We start from the raw sequence: 16,578 nt of genomic DNA on the forward strand, positions 1-16,578 counted from the left end.
GAAAAACAAGTCCTCCTCAGAGGCTGCTTCCACCCCCGGGAGAGGCGGTTTAACCTGCCGGCTGGGGCCGTGGGCCTGAGGCTGGCCCCACACAGGGCTAAAGGCTAAGGATCCCAATCCTAACCAGCCATGGAGGGAACGCTCCTCTTCAAGAGGCTGTTTCCAGAGGAGGCGGGTTCCGCCAGGCTGGGGAAGAAGGCGCGAGGATGGACCCAACCAAGAGGCTAAAGGCTAAGGATCCCAATCCTAACCAGCCCATGGAGGGAACGCTCCTCTTCAGAGGCTGTTTCCCAGAGGAAGGCGGGGTTTTCTCTGCCAGGCTGGGGAAATGGGCCTGAGGATGGACCACCACAGAGGCTAAAGGCCTAAGGATCCAATCCTAACCAGCCCATGGGAGGGAACAGTCCTCCTAGAGGCTGCTTCCCCGGAGGAGGCGGGTTTCTGCCAGGCTGGGGAAGTGGGCCTGAAGGATGGACCCACCACAGAGGCTAAAGGCCTAAGGATCCCAATCCTAAAGGCAGCCCATGACAGGGAACAGTTCCTCCTCAGAGGCTGCTTCCCGGAGGAAGGCGGGTTTCCTGCCGACCGGCTGGGGAAGTGGGCCTGAGGATGGCCCCTCCCACAGAGGCTAAAGGCCTAAGGATTCCCGACCTCCTAACCAGCCCATGGAGGGAACGCTCCTCTTCAGAGGCTGTTTCCCAGAGGAAGGCGGGTTTCCTGCCAGGCTGGGGGAAGTGGCCTGAGGGATGGACCCACACAGAGGCTAAAGGCCTAAGGATCCCCGATCTAACCAGCCCATGAGGGAACGCTCTCTTCAGAGGCTGTTTCCCCAGAGGAAGGCGGTTTCCTGCCAGGCTGGGGAAGTGGGCCTGAGGATGGACCACCCCCCACAGAGGCTAAAGGCCTAAGGATCCCAATCCTAACCAGCCATGAGGGAACAGTCCTCCTCAGAGGCTGCTTTCCTCGGAGGAAGGCGGGTTTCCTGCAGGCTGGGGAAGTGGGCCTGAGGATGGACCCACCCACAGAGGCTAAAGGGCCTAAGGATCCCAATCCTAAACCAGCCATGGAGGGAACAGTCCTCCTCAGAGGCTGCTTCCCCCGGAGGAAGGCGGGTTTTTCTGCCAGGCTGGGGAAGTGGGCCTGAGGATGGCCCCTCCACAGAGGCTAAAGGCCTAAGGATCCCGATCCTAACCAGCCCATGGAGGGAACGTCCTCTTCAGAGGCTGTTACCAGAGGAAGGCGGGTTTCCTGCCAGGCTGGGGAAGTGGGCCAGGGATGGACCCACCACAGAGGCTAAAGGCCTAAGGATCCCGATCCTAACCAGCCATGGAGGGAACGCTCCTCTTCAGAGCTGTTTCCCCAGAGGAAGGCGGGTTTCCTGCCCAGGCTGGGGAAGGTGGGCCTGAGGATGGCCCACCCCCCACAGAGGCTAAAGGCCTAAGGATCCGATCCTAACCAGCCCATGGAGGGAATGCTCCTCTCAGAGGCTGTTTCCCAGAGGAAGGCGGGTTTCCTGCCAGGCTGGGGAAGTGGGCCTGAGGATGGCCCCCCTCCACAGAGGCTAAAGCCTAATGATCCAATCCTAACCAGCCCATGGAGGGAAACGCTCCTCTTCAGAGGCTGTTTCCCCAGAGGAAGGCGGGTTTCCCTGCCAAAGGCTGGGGAAGTGGGCCTGAGGAGGACCCACCACAGAGGCTAAAGGCCCTAAGGATCCCGATCCTAACCAGCCCATGGAGGAACGCTCCTTTTCAAGAGGCTGTTTCCCCCAGGAGGAAGGAAGGGTTTCCTGCAGGCTGGGAAGTGGGCCTGAGGATGGCCCCACCCCCACAGAGGCTAAAGGCCTAAGGATCCCCGATCCCTAACCAGCCCATGGAGGGAACGTCCTCTTCAGAGGCTGTTTCCCCAGAGGAAGGCGGGTTTCTGCCAGGCTGGGGAAGTGGGCCTGAGGATGACCCCACAGAGGCTAAAGACCTAAGGTCCCAATCCTAACCAGCCCATGGAGGGAACAGTCCTCCTCAGAGGCTGCTTCCCCGGAGGAAGGCGGGTTTCCTGCCAGGCTGGGGAAGTGGGCCTGAGGATGGCCCCTCCACAGAGACTAAAGGCCAAAGGATCCCGATCCTAACCAGCCCATGGAGGGAACGCTCCTCTTCAGAGGCTGTTTCCCCAGAGGAAGGCGGGTTTACTGTCAGTCTGGGGAAGTGGGCCTGAGGATGGCCCCTCTTCAGAGGCTAAAGGCCAAAGGATCCCGATCCTAACCAGCCCATGGAGGGAACGCTCCTCTTCAGAGGCTGTTTCCCCAGAGGAAGGCGGGTTTACTGTCAGGCTGGGGAAGTGGGCCTTAGGATGGCCCCTCCACAGAGGCTAAAGGCCAAAGGATCCCGATCCGAACCAGCCCATGGAGGGAACACTCCTCCTCATAGGCTGCTTCCCCGGAGGAAGGCTGGTTTCCTGCCAGGCTGGGGAAGTGGGCCTGAGGATGGACCCACCACAGAGGCTAAAGGTCAAAGGTTTTTCATCCTTTCCAGCCCCATGGAGAGAAAGATCCTCCTCAGAGGCTGATTCCCCGTAGGAAGTCGGGTTTCCTTCCAGGCTGAGGAAGTGGGCCTGTGGAGAGCCCCACCAAAAGGGGCGGGGGAATCCTAAATAGAGTAATATGTTTTCTTTCTTCGTGATCATCAGCTTATTAAGGAGTCTGTCTCCGTGTATCGCATAAACTTGAAGATTTTCAGGTACAGTTTATATGCAGTACAGGAAGGCTTCAGGGAGGATATCCTGTTTATGACAGAGAGAGAGAGAGAGAGAGAGAGAGAGAGAGAGAGAGAGAGAGAGAGAGAGAGAGAGTCGCACAGTTTACGCAATTAGGAGACAGCAATACACGTTTGTATATTCTGAGTTTTACTAGATGAGAGAGAGCGAGAAGTTTGCTAAGATGACTTAGGATTTTCGTGTATTTCATAACAGATTATTGCGTATAAACATTTTCATCGTGAAGGTTCCAGATGGTTGTCCCCTCTTATTGGAGTAGTGCCAACAGTGTGGGCATTACTTAAAGATCTAAACAGCGTCCCTTCGGCCCCCTAGCTACAACCCCTTTCATTCCATTTATTGTACATCCTTTTACTCATCCTTTCCAACCCCCTTCCTAACTGCAAGGTTTTCCTCCTGTTACACCTTTCAAACTTTTTTCACTGTCAGTTTCCGTTTCAGCGCTGTGTGCCCCATAGGTCCCAGCGATTGGCCGTTGGCTTTGGTTCCCAAGTTAATGAGGACGAGGAAATGGTCACAGCTGCACGTGAGACGACTCCCATCCTTGATTTCACTTTCATACAATTTAGCTGCAGATTTTATAGGAGCGTGTCATCACTGACTGGAAAATCTGGACTTGAAAATAAGTATCTTTTCCCTATATGGTTGTTGCCAGGTCAGGGGACGCCACTATAAGTAGGTTAGGTAAATAAGTATTTTTTCATTCCACGATTGTTGCCAGTTCAGGGTACGCCGCCCTAAGTTTGGTTAGGTAGATAATGCCAGGTCAGGACCTGGCATTATTGGAAAATGTTATGTCCATTTTACGTATAAAAGGAACCTGTCCCGGTCGAAGACTGACGGGAATCAGCCCGCTCCACTTGAGAAAAGTTATACCGTGGAAAATGCTTATTGGTCGTTGATAATGTGAATTCGAGTCATTATACTAATATTTGCGTTGAAAGCTTTCTCAGAAATATAGTAGAGGAAGGAAAGATCTTGGCCGTGTCATTTCCAGCCTTCCAAGATATCTGGTCGAACTGGAATATCTGCTGGAATATCATCTGGAATATCCGCGAGGTCATGTCTAGATGCGAACTATTTAATTCCCAGAGAGAGAGAGAGAGAGAGAGAGAGATCTATATATTTGCAATTCAGTGGATGATATTACATCATTTCATCTCAAAAATTAAGCGAGTTGCAATTATATAAGAAAACTCATGAGCCATTGCAGCAACAGCAGCAGCAGCAGACTTTGTTATGCGGAGTTACCCACCATGCATTGACTTTTAATTGAAGTTTGTATGATAATAGGCCATACATGCTGTTCAGAGGGCGATAAATCATCTCGGTCACGAAACTTTCTTCCGCTGAGGATGGCAGGTGACAACCACCTCATTGAATTTTCATTGGTTTGAGGAGCAGTCAAGTTGATAGTAGTAGTAGTAGTAGTAGTAGTAGTAGTAGTAGTGTGTGTGTGTGTGTGTGTGTGTGTGTGTGTGTATGTACATAGTATATATATACATATACATGCGTATATATTTTTCAATCTATCTGTCCCTATCTAACATTATATCTAATATGCATGTTTATATTTATATATATATACTATGTATATATATATATATATATATATATATATATATATATATATATATCTATACATATATACATATGCATATATATATACATATGTATATATATATATATATATATATATCTATATATATATATTTATATATATATAATATATATATATATATATATATATATATGTATAGATATTATATATATATATATATACTATATATATGTATATATAGTATATATATATATATATATATATATATATATATATATATATATATATGCATGCTTACACACATACGATGTAAATAAATCGAAGAAATATGGAACGTGATGACTGTATAAATATAGACAAAATCCACGAAGGAAAGAGAGACGATGGATGCCTGGAAGGCCTTTCTACCTCTCGTGGATTTTGTCTTTATTTATACATACACACATACTATAGGAAAATTAAGTTAACTGTTTCTTGCAGCACAGATTATGAACTGTTTCTTGCAGCACAGATGATTATATGCAACCCGTATAATACATAATGAAATGGGTTTTCAGGTAGAGGTAGCCCACTCGTATTGTCGTTAACGTGATACTCTCTCTCTCTCTCTCTCTCTCTCTCTCTCTCTCTCTCTCTCTCTCTCTCTCTCTCTCACAAACAAACAAACCTCTTCAGTTCGGTGTATGGTGCTCTAGGCAACCTTTTTTTTTTTTTATCTTGGTTGCCTCATTAATGAGCGGTTATTAAGCTAAATGGGTATATTATGATTAAATCAATATGTAGAGCTACGTATGTGTATGCATTTTAATAAGCTCGGGTTTATTGTTTGGGTGTGACATTGTTGACATTTAGTTTTACAATGTGTTTTGTTTCCAATTCTTTGTTGGTTTCCTTCCCTGGTGTGAATATGACTGAATTTTTATGTTGGGGTAATCCTTTCGACAGATGAGTACTATTGGATTGCATATGCCATGCCATGGTGTACTATGTTGGGTATAACCTTCATTTTTGTTTTAGGACCACAAACGTAAGAGAGGTTAGGTCTCGCATTAGTTGGTTGACGTATTGCTGATGGGTTATCCGTGTGTTTTATTTATGTAGAGGTTAATATCTTAAATTCTTTGCAGAAGGTAATCGTCTTCATATACCTATGAAATTAGAAATGAGTGTGAACTGTCATGTATGCGTTGTAGTATCTCGATGTATACTTCTGATCCACCTCGTTTATATATATACCGTATATATATATCTATATATATATATATATATATATATATATATATATATATATATATAGATATATATATATATATATCTGGAGTAGACGATACTTTGTAGGTTACGAAAAACAATTTACGTCTTCACACGTTTTGACATTTTTTTTAAATGAGCCCACCTGACCTCTAAAAAGACACGGCAACTTTAAGGTAGAGTCTGCGTTTAGAATTAAGTAGTAGTACGTGTTTCTATCCGGTGAAGGACTTCGAATTATGAAAATTAATATGGAATATTTTCTCACGCGTGTTTCGTCGCCTCGCTGTTTTCTTGACGGAGTACAATAAAAAAAAACCTCTGCCTAATGGATTACTTGGCACTTAATTCTGATTAAGATTCGCTTTAATTTTATCTTCAGCTTGGGTCTCATGCTCGTAGTCCAGTAATTACGTTAGCCATTGTTATCAAGAAGAATTAATTTGATTGTGTGCCATATGAAGTTCCAAGTCACTTAGATGTGCCCAAGTCACGAGTGGAAGTCAACCTTTTTTAACCTAACTGTTTTAATAGTAACCTGTCCTACGTCAGTAGTTTTAGAGGTATAATCATTGATGACGACCACTGCTGTAATAATAATAATAATAATAATAATAATAATAATAATAATAATTAATAATAACCAGAACGGATGAATGGCACAATAAACCAATGCACGGACAGTACATGAGACAGACTAAAGAACTGGCCAGCGATGAAACATGGTAATGGTTACAGAGGGGAGAACTCAATAAGGAAACTGAAGGAATGCTAACAGCGGCACAAGATCAGGCCCTAAGAACCAGATATGTCGAAACAAGGATAGATGGAAATAATGTCTCACCCATATGCAGGAAGTGCAGTATGAAAAACAAGACTATAAACCACATAGCAAGCGAATGTCCGGCACTTGCATAGAACCAGTACAAAAAGAGGCATGATTCAGTAGCAAAAGCCTTCCACTGGAGCCTGTGCAAGAAACACCAGCTACCTTGCAGTAATAAGTGGTACGAACACCAACCTGAAGGAGTGATAGAAAACGATCACGCAAAGATCCTCTGGGACTATGGTATCAGAACAGATAGGGTGATACGTGCAAATAGACCAAACGTGACGTTGATTGACAAAATCAAGAAGAGAGTTTCACTCATTGGTATCGCAATACCATAGGATACCAGAGCAGATGAGAAAGAAAGAGAAAAAAATGATAAGTATCTAGACGTGAAAACAGAAATAAGAAGGATATGGGATATGCCAGTGGAAATTGTACCCATAATCAAACGGACACTAGGAGGCACGATCCCAAGATCCCCGAAAAGGAACCAGGAAGAACTGGATGCTGAAGTAGCTCCAGGACTCATGCAGAAGAGTGTGCTCCAGGAAACGGCGCACATAGTGAGAAAAGTGGACTCCTTAGGAGGCAGGATGCAACCCGGAACCCCCCCAACACTATAATAACCGCCCAGTCTAATAGGATGACTGTTTCGTCCTGTCAATCATATTTGATAGATTTGGAAACCGATTACTTGATGTATCTTCTGTCATCACAGTAACCGATATGCATTGTAATGAAGTAGTGTATTTGTTGAGGTATCTCGTTATTGCTCACCACGATCGAGTGTGCTGCGAATAGGAAAAAGAGACTGAACAAGAGGAGAGAAGAGCGGAAGGGTTGATGATGTCTTGCGAATGTGGAGGGGGCGGAAAGAAGGGGGAGGGGGAGGAGCGAACGAAGTCAGTTTCGGGTATTAGGGCTGGTGGTCGAGGAATTTCCTTGTGACGTCATCAGCGACCTAAATCGAAGGGGTTTGGCCTCTCTCTCTCTCTCTCTCTCTCTCTCTCTCTCTCTCTCTCTCTGTACAGCCTTGGAACTTGTCCTTTATAGTCGAGCATATCGAGATATGCTGGGGTCACACATTCACGTATCACGACGGCGTATGCCCACGTATGTGGATCTTGGGCATCATCGCGGTGAAATGACCTTGAACAGCTGGTAAACAGGACACGGGCTACCGGACGTAAAGCCAGCGACGTACATTGCGCCGCAAATGTACGCGCAAAGAAAGCAAGGTCGGACGTCTACCTGGAACTTACGCCGATCAACTTCACGTCAAGACCACGCCCACCGTTGTGGGGCTGTGCTGTTGCCAGGGGTATGAGCACATTACTACAGTTTTTAATTTTTTTTTATTTTTATTCTGTTTGAATCCGCGAAAGACATCTACAACACAGCTGAATATTACAGTTGAAAATTATATGCACACAAAATCGAGATTTATTATCATTGAGAGAGAGAGAGAGAGAGAGAGAGAGAGAGAGAGAGAGAGAGAGAGAGAGAGATTTACCAAGATATATACTTTCTAATTGTACAACAAAAACATTTCAGTAGACGCAATTAGAATAATGGTTGTAATAGCACATCACTGATTATATATTAACCCCATTTCTGAATGATATTTATAGCAATAACCAAGTAACCAGTCGACAAGGAATACAATACGTAGTTTTAGGAATTATGATTTATGAACGCTTTGGGAGCTCTTATATAAGGTTAGCACTAGAAATTGTCTTGCTTTCGATTTTACCATTCAGACATACACTTAGACTTATAAAACTGTTGACTATGGGCGATTTATATTTAAGCGATATAGAATAACATCTAATAACTTATCAAACATTCTTAAAAATAAATAGGAATTCTACCTATTCAAGATAATATTTTTTAGATGTATATAGGAATTCCTCTTAGATATTTACATTATTTGTTACACCATTATTGTAAGACTGCTATTCAGAAGAAATAAATATCTTCGACACTTCCATAATCTGAGAATACCGTGTTACCGGGAAAGTGTTCGTGTGTGTTGTGTGTGTGTGTGTGTGTGTGTGTGTGTGTGTGAAAGTTATTCTAGCAGATTATACTATATGTTTGCTGTCTACAAGTGAAGTCTTTTGTTATTTTTGGCTTAAGCAGTAAAAAGGTTTTATTTCAAAAAGGACTACTAGACAATCCTAACATTGTCTTCGTCAGAAATTTCCCAGTATTTTTATATTCGTTATCCATTTCCCACTCGCCTTTTATTGAAACCTTGTCTCCATATTCTGAATCGTGATCAGCCACCTGAGACACAGAGAAACAGCCCCTGGGCTATGAAGCCATTAGTCCTGCTCCCACACAAATGGTTCGCACTGCATGGGTCCATATAAGTACTCGTCCAACCCGGGATTATTCATGGTCTAAAGGAAACCTTACCAATAACACCAGGCCCCAACTCCTCTACTGTTCCTGCGTTGCTAATCATAAATTAATTTCTTACTGGAGCAGGTGTGACAGACGACGTATAGGCGGTAGATGCCGGAATCCTGTTGACGAAAAATGACCCGGTTGTCGATTTCTGGTTGAGATTTGTGTACCGGAACGCTGGAATACTACCTTGGGAATAGAGCCTGGGATTACCCTGTATCCCTCTTGACAGATTCCAATTCATTGTTTGATTGATGATAGCGGTCAAAAGTCAGGAGAAAGTGGAAATCGTATTAGGAGCCAGTGCTAAAGGATTATTCCAAAATCCGCCATTGTCAATGAAAGAAATAACTGAGACCGTCAGGTCTTGGGATAATCCTGTGGCCATATTTTCAAGTTGATTTTCCAACAGATGACCCGAGGGCGCCGACCTGATCTTTTATACCACGCTACAGCGTTGCCATGTCGTACAGGGTTGTAAATGTGTGAATCGGTTTCGCCGTAGGCTGCAGCGCAATTAGGAGGCCCACGTGCTTCGCGGCGGAAAGAAAACAACGACGGCGAACAATGCAGGTGACCCTAGCGCGTACCCCGCAGCAGTCACCGTGGGTCCCACGTGCAATGCCTGGAGCTACGTCATGAGACATTTGGCGTGACCACCCACGACTTGTTTTGAACATTTCAAAACTGGAGTGGGCTACGGCGCCCTAGTGGGCGGAGCTTAGCACCCGGACGACACGTCGCCGTACGTTTACGATTTTACGTGTGTTTTACGTTACATTTACGGTTTACTGACGTGAGCTGTTGCCAACTACCAATTTCCGCTCATGCGTGGCCGTGCGTGCGTTGATACGTGAATGTGTGACCTTAGCAATAGTTACCTCAGGGTACCTTGAGTTTTCACGTAAGCAAATGTTGCTCATATATTCCTTGGAAATAAACCGAGGAAGAAATATGAGCTGAAACAGAAAATCTCTTTATCGTAAAAAATTAGTGATGAATATTTATTTATATTGTGGGTCCACTTCAGGCCCATAACCCTCTTCCCATTGGCCCGTTCATAGGTGCCTCTGTCCCAGGACCCACTTGCTCGGTCCGACCTCAGTGACGGTACGTGACATTCTAAGGGTCAGGACGTGGCTCGACCCACTTTTGTGTCGTCGTATTTATATATTAATTCATCTCACAGCCGAAGATTATGTCGGAAGACAAGTGACGAAATGGACATTTTGAGTATAGTAGTCTTCTATTAGGATAAATGAAGACTTACGTAGACTTTCGTTCAGGGAATCCCTTGAGGTTTGTATTAGATTTACTGGTCTTAGGCATTATAATGGAGAATATCTCTCTCTCTCTCTCTCTCTCTCTCTCTCTCTCTTTTGTTGCACGCCATCTCCCCAGGGGAACTGTAAATACAGACGGAGTTTGCATCGAACTCTCCTTGGAAACTCTTCGCTGCTGCAGTATTTCGAGGCGGGGGCGGAGCGGGAGTGTGTTTGTGGGGGGGGGGGGGGGGGTGCAAAGATGATTTCCCTGGCGTGTTGTTGCTGCACAAATGGAGGAAACCTCTGAAAAAGGCTGTCCTCCTCCTCCTCCTCCTCCTCCTCCTCCTCCACCATTTCCATTTCCATGTGGTTCCATGCACGAATTCTCTCTCTCTTTCTCTCTCTCATTTCCTTACTCTCTCTCTCTCTCTCTCTCTCTCTATCTCTCTTATTTCCTTCCTTCTCTCATTTCCTTACTGCCTTATCTCTCTCTCTCTCTCTCTCTCTCTCTCTCTCTCTCTCTCTCATTTCCTCCCTTCTTTCCTTCTCTCTCTCTCATTTCCTTCCTTCCTTATCTCTCTCTCTCTCTTTCTCTCTCTGGAGAGATTCTCTGGGCTTGGCGGAAAGTTTAGCGATAATGTCGTCGGGGGGAGATTTTGGCTGTCGGTAATAGGGAAGGAGCTGATGCATTTGTAACTGGGTCCAAATACAGTCTTCTTTCCGCTGTGGGTTTTCGTGTATGCATTGGATTTCTCTTGTTACGTATTCGTATTGTTTTGACATAAGGAAAATGGGCGTTATGTCTGTCCGTCCGTTTGTCATTCAATTACGGCCAAACGCCTTGTCCGATGGGCATAAAACTTGGCAGGATTATAGTGGGGACCCATAAGATGGTTTATAATGGGATTTCATCCAACATGTTCCCTTCCCCCCTCCGAAGGGGTTAGGGGCGAGAAGGGATTCCCTTAAACGGAGCTGATTATGCCCGTAGACTTAGTTACTTTACGAATTATCATACATAATTTCTGATAATATATATGTATTATATATATAGATATTATAGATATATATATATAATATATTATATATAGATATATCAATTCAAGCTACAAATCTCCTTTAATATCTTAAATTCACTTTACCTCCCAAATGATATATTTTCATATATGTACCGAAGGGGAATTTTTTATTTTTTAGTTGATAATTTTCGTCCCCCCATGGGATCGAACCACCGTCCAAGTGGACGGGGACGAAATCAGGACAGTCAGTGACGCTATCCAATCAGCCAACAGAGACGCTCTGTTGGCTGATTGGATAGCGTCACTGACTGTCCTGATTTCGTCCCCGTCCACTTGGACGGTGGTTTCGATCCCATGGGGGGGACGAAATTATTATCAACTAAAAAATAAAAAAATTCCCCTTCGGTACAAATATGATATATCATTTGGGAAGGTAAAGTGAATTTAGATATTAAAGGACATTTGTAGCTTAATTGATATATAATGGATCACGGTTCGATGTGATATTCATATATATATATAGTTATATATATATATAGATATATATATATATATATATATATATATGTGTGTGTGTGTGTGTGTGTGTGTGTGTGTGTGTGCATTAAGCTGCAAATGAACTTTCATATGCAATTCGCTCTACCTCGGAATTAACATATTTTCATATATGTTAACTGAAGGGAATTTTTTAGTTGATAATAATTCCGTCCTCTCGTGGATTCGAACCAGCGGACAGTGGAGAAATCAGGACTTCAGTGGAGTTGCCGACCCGGCCAACATACGAAGTCGGTAACGTCACTGAATTCCGCTGGTTCGAATCCACGAGAGGACGAAATTGTTATCAACTAAAATAATTCCCCTTCGGTTATCATGTATGAAAATATATTAATTCCCAGGTAGAGCGAATTGGATAGATCTTAAAGGACATTTGTAGCTTAATGCATGTAGCATATGATTCACGGTGATGTGATAAAAATTCATATATATTTTAACTTCATTATTAGCAATAAAAACTTCTGCCTATCAGTCATAGGCTCGTGTTCATCCATAGCAAGTAAATACAATCTGTAAATCTTTAATGAGTTATCACAACCCGCCCCCCCCTCTTGGTTGAAGTATAAAGTGAAGGCGAAGTCTAATGGTGATATTGCTTCTGCATATAATGATTATAATAATTTATCCTTTTCTTAATTGGTTTCATTGATTTTGGGGTATTTGGTAGGGGAAGAAATTTGGCCCCCCTCTTCTTGAACAGTCCGTCTTGCAATTTGTGACCTAATCATTTATATATGTATGTGGTAGTTAAGGCGGTTGTGGTTGGGCGCCGCTTGGGTGGTGTGGGGTATGAAGCAAGCAGCCTCGGCTTATAGGATTGCTGAGAACCGGAAAGCTACGCATTCTTCCTCATGGCAAATATTTCATAACGAAATGACTTTCTTAGTAAACTTTTTCAAAGCCAATTAATTTCCACAAGGTATAGTAAATAAAATCACCAACAAGGTACTTTCCAAATTTTTGCATCCATCATCAACTACTTTTGATGTACCGAAGAAAATATTTTATGCTACTGTTCCGTATTTGTCCAATTCAAAATTTATTTTAAACCTCACTCGTATAATAGAACAGGAAATTCCCTGTCTTAAAGTCAGGCTTGTGTCGAGTAATCCTTGCACTATTCGATCGTTTTTTAACTTTGAAGATCGGCTTCAGCCCTTCATGAGATCCAACGTTATTTATAAATTCACATGCCCTGGATGTCCGGGCTCTTACGTTGGATCGACTCGGAGGTTGCTGAGGTCAGATATTGTAGCCATTTAGGCTTTAGCTTCCGTACAGGTCAGAGGATAAAACAACCAGAATTTTCCAATATAAGAAACCACTTTATAATATGCAAGACTGAAATTCAAAAAGAACATTTTACAATAATTGATCATGTTAAACATCCTGACCAACTAACAACGCTGGAGTCGTTATACATTAAAATATTGGTACCCTCATTAAACCGTAATTTGTCCTCTTCACCTTTGTACCTGGCATAGTCGTCTTCGCTTCTCTCTGCCAACTGTAACTAATTCCATCTTCACCTCTGATCATGGACGGTTGGTGTTTTTAGTAGTCTCTCTTTTTATTTACTGCTCTTTTTAATCTTTTTTAGACTTTATTGTTTAAAATTGTTAATTCCTTGTAATTTTATATGATTGTTTATAATATGTCTTTGTATTTTTATTCACAGACTGATGATGCACACAGATGTATGTGCGAAACGTATCATATGCAATAAACTTGGCCTTTTAAATCTCGTATCATGGACTCCTTCTGGACACTTTATAATTGAATGCTGAAGCACCCTATATATATATATATATATATATACTATATATATATAATATAATATATATATATATAATATATATATATATATATACCATATATATATATATATATATATATATATATGATAGGTTATTCAACTATCATTGCTCATCTGCATCTTGGGTGCTATTTGGGTTTCTATTGTAATTGTAATTTTTTTTTTACTAATTTGGGTAACACTTTGTTTCTGATTTTGTAAAATACTGCGTAACTTTTCAGTTTTTTTTTATTATTATTATTAATATTTGAGCTACAGTTTCCTGTTATTTAAAATTAAAAGTTTGTGTTGAATGCTTGCTTCCCCTTTAATAATGTTAAACTGATTTATTTAAGTTCAATTTCACTGGGAGTGAAGGTGCGATAAAAACCTGTTATCAAATAATATTCGCTCTCTCTCTCTCTCTCTCTCTCTCTCTCTCTCTCTCAAAAAAAAAAAAAAAAAAAAAAAAAAAAAAAGTTGTCCAAGACAAGTATTCCATCCTTCTAAATAAAAACCTGGACTTCGAGTATAGTACTTGTTTTCCTTTATTACCCAGGAGTGGATAAAATTTAACGGGTACTTTGTATTTATTTCCGATCTACGAATGATTTTCCTCAATTTTAATATTATTTCCTTTTTGTTTTTCAGGTAAGCTCACATTCACTGGTTCAGTAGACTGGGGCATGCATGGTTAGTGAGTATTTTATATAAGATTAATCATTTAGATACATCGATGTCTCTCTCTCTCTCTCTCTCTCTCTCTCTCTCTCTCTCTCAACAAAGTTGTCCAAGACAAGTAATCAATCCTTCTAAATAATAACCAGGAACTTCGAGTATGGTACTTGCTCTATTTGTCTGAGAAATCCTCTCTCTCTCTCTCTCAATCTCTCTCTCTCTCTCTCTCTCTCTCTCTCTCTCTCTCTTACAATTATTTTAAACTTTGTAAATGAGATTTTATTAACAAGGAATTCAAAACAATCTCTCTCTCTCTCTCTCTCTCTCTCTCTCTCTCTCTCTCTCTCTCTAAGTCCTTAGAGTATACCGACTTATTTTTAGGATGCCCGATGTATCGATTACCCATGACTGGAATGAGAAACGGCGTCTCGCTCTGGACCTTCGGGTTCGGTAGTCGATGAATTGATTAGATAAACCGTCATCCATTATTGTGCATTATGTCTTTGCCGAGGTGGCCCTCGACCCACCCACCCACAGTAGCTTACCAAGGGCGTATCGCGTGAGAGAGCGTGATTTTTCTCGTTGCCTGTTAATACTCTGGACGTGGCGTTCACCCGCGAGCAATTGAGCAGTCGCTGTTAGCTTGAAATTTGTGTGATTTTTACGATAACCTTGTGATTTGTAAGGCTTGCTTTGCTGATTTGCTTGGCTGTGCATGCATATGACATTGTAACGTGATTTTGACTGTTGGGGATTTACTTAATTGTAGTAGTTGACGCCTTGTAGGTATGAAAGAGCTGAACTCCAGTCGAATAAATGTCTGTGTTATGGATTGTACAAGATAACCCATAGATATTTGTGTATGAAAGTAGAGCTAATGATCAATTAATATACCGTTTTCTTATTAAGCGTTTGGTTCTATATCGTGTGGCTTTCTCAGTATATTTCACTTGTAAATCATTAAAATTAGTTTCCATTTGTATATGTGTGTCTTAAGGCCTCCCCTCCGCCTTTTTTTTTTCATCCGTTGAAATCTTAATTGTCTTAAGAAAAAAACAATAAATCTTTTGCAGATTGCTACTTGACGTACTAGCCTTTCGCTTTCACTCGAGAAACGGACGCCAAGAGCATTCATTATTTTTGATCAATGCCTTTTTTTTTCAAAGTCGTAATTGATATTGCCCCATTGTGTGACTCCTGCTGGCTGCAATCGGCTCTCTCTTGCAATTAACCGTCATTTCAAGATGTTGGCAAAACGTCTCTTGCCAACTCCTCATCCCCCCCCTCCCCCTCCACCCCCCTCCCCCCCCCCTCCTCCTCCCCTCCTCCTCCTCCTCCTCCTCCTCCGTAATTATCGGTGTCATCGTTTTCCGCAGACTGGTTGTCGAGACAATAACGGAGGTAATGGCTGGTGTCAGGCTGGTGGGAGGGGTGATGGTCCTAGCTAGAGGAAGATGTCATGGTTCAGGAAGGGTGATGGAATTGGCTGGTCATTATTTATAATGTCACTGCGATGATTCCCTCGCGTTGGGGCCAATTGCAAGTTGAATGGGCCCTTTTTTCATATTCGAAGGGGTGAATTTTTGCTGCTAAACTGTCAGTCATAGGTTTTATCGAATTTTTTTTCTCCTCCACCCCCACCCCATTACTCTTAAACCATTACACGCATCTTTTGTTCCACCCTCCACTATCTCCCCCTCCCCCTTGCATTATCATCAGACAAATGATGGGGAGAAAGAGCCTCTAAGTCAAGGGCTGTTTTGGGAAATGGTGTCTTAATGCCACAGTTAGTCGGAAAACGATTGAATTGGGAGGGTTTTGCAACATAATGTGGATCAAACTATTGCTTAACTCTCTCTCTCTCTCTCTCTCTCTCTCTCTCTCTCTCTCTCTCTCTCTCTCTCTCTCTCTCTCTCTCCCGAAAAAATGATGAAAATATGAAAAGAAAGATTAAAAAATGTGGGGAAAAAAGGAGTGGGGTTTTCATTAGAATTGGTGGTGAAGTTTTATGCATCTCCAGAGTTTCCGAGGCATTTGAATGACGTGCCACCGCGGTTGCCATGGAGTAGAGAGAGAGAGAGAGAGAGAGAGAGAGAGAGAGAGAGAGAGAGATTCGTGGCCTGCAACAGAACGTGCTTGGCCTTTCTTATTTTCCTCTCTCTCTCTCTCTCTCTCTCTCTCTCTCTCTCTCTCTCTCTCTCTCTCTTTTCAAGTAGTGAGATTTTCTTTTGATATGTGGATAAAGTTTTCTTGGTGTGCTTGTCTGCACTTCTTCCCTCACATTTATTCGCATGTGTGCGCGCGCGCGTGCGCTGGATTTGTGCACCTTCCTCTGACATGTGATTATTTTGTTTTTCCTCATGTCAAAATTTTTTTTAGGCTCGCATTGTACAGCATTTTAAAAGCTGAACCGTCCATGTATTGTATATAAAAAGACGATTTAA

General features: G+C 42.6%; 1 protein-coding gene across 11 annotated transcripts in view; it reads left to right on the plus strand.

Annotated features, from left to right (window-relative positions):
• LOC135194931 (uncharacterized) overlaps window positions 1–16,578 on the plus strand; it is a 1,136,289-nt gene that overhangs the window by 439,807 nt on the left and 679,904 nt on the right. The window contains exon 3 of one of the 11 annotated variants that reach the window (XM_064221147.1): window positions 14,108–14,149. The exons of the other annotated variants lie outside the window; for them this stretch is intronic. The gene's annotated coding sequence lies outside the window, so the exon portion shown is untranslated. The remainder of the gene's footprint in view (window positions 1–14,107; window positions 14,150–16,578) is intronic. 11 annotated transcript variants of the gene reach the window in all.

This window comes from Macrobrachium nipponense, chromosome 15, assembly GCF_015104395.2.
Source record: "Macrobrachium nipponense isolate FS-2020 chromosome 15, ASM1510439v2, whole genome shotgun sequence".
Classification (NCBI taxonomy): Eukaryota; Metazoa; Arthropoda; class Malacostraca; order Decapoda; family Palaemonidae; genus Macrobrachium; species Macrobrachium nipponense.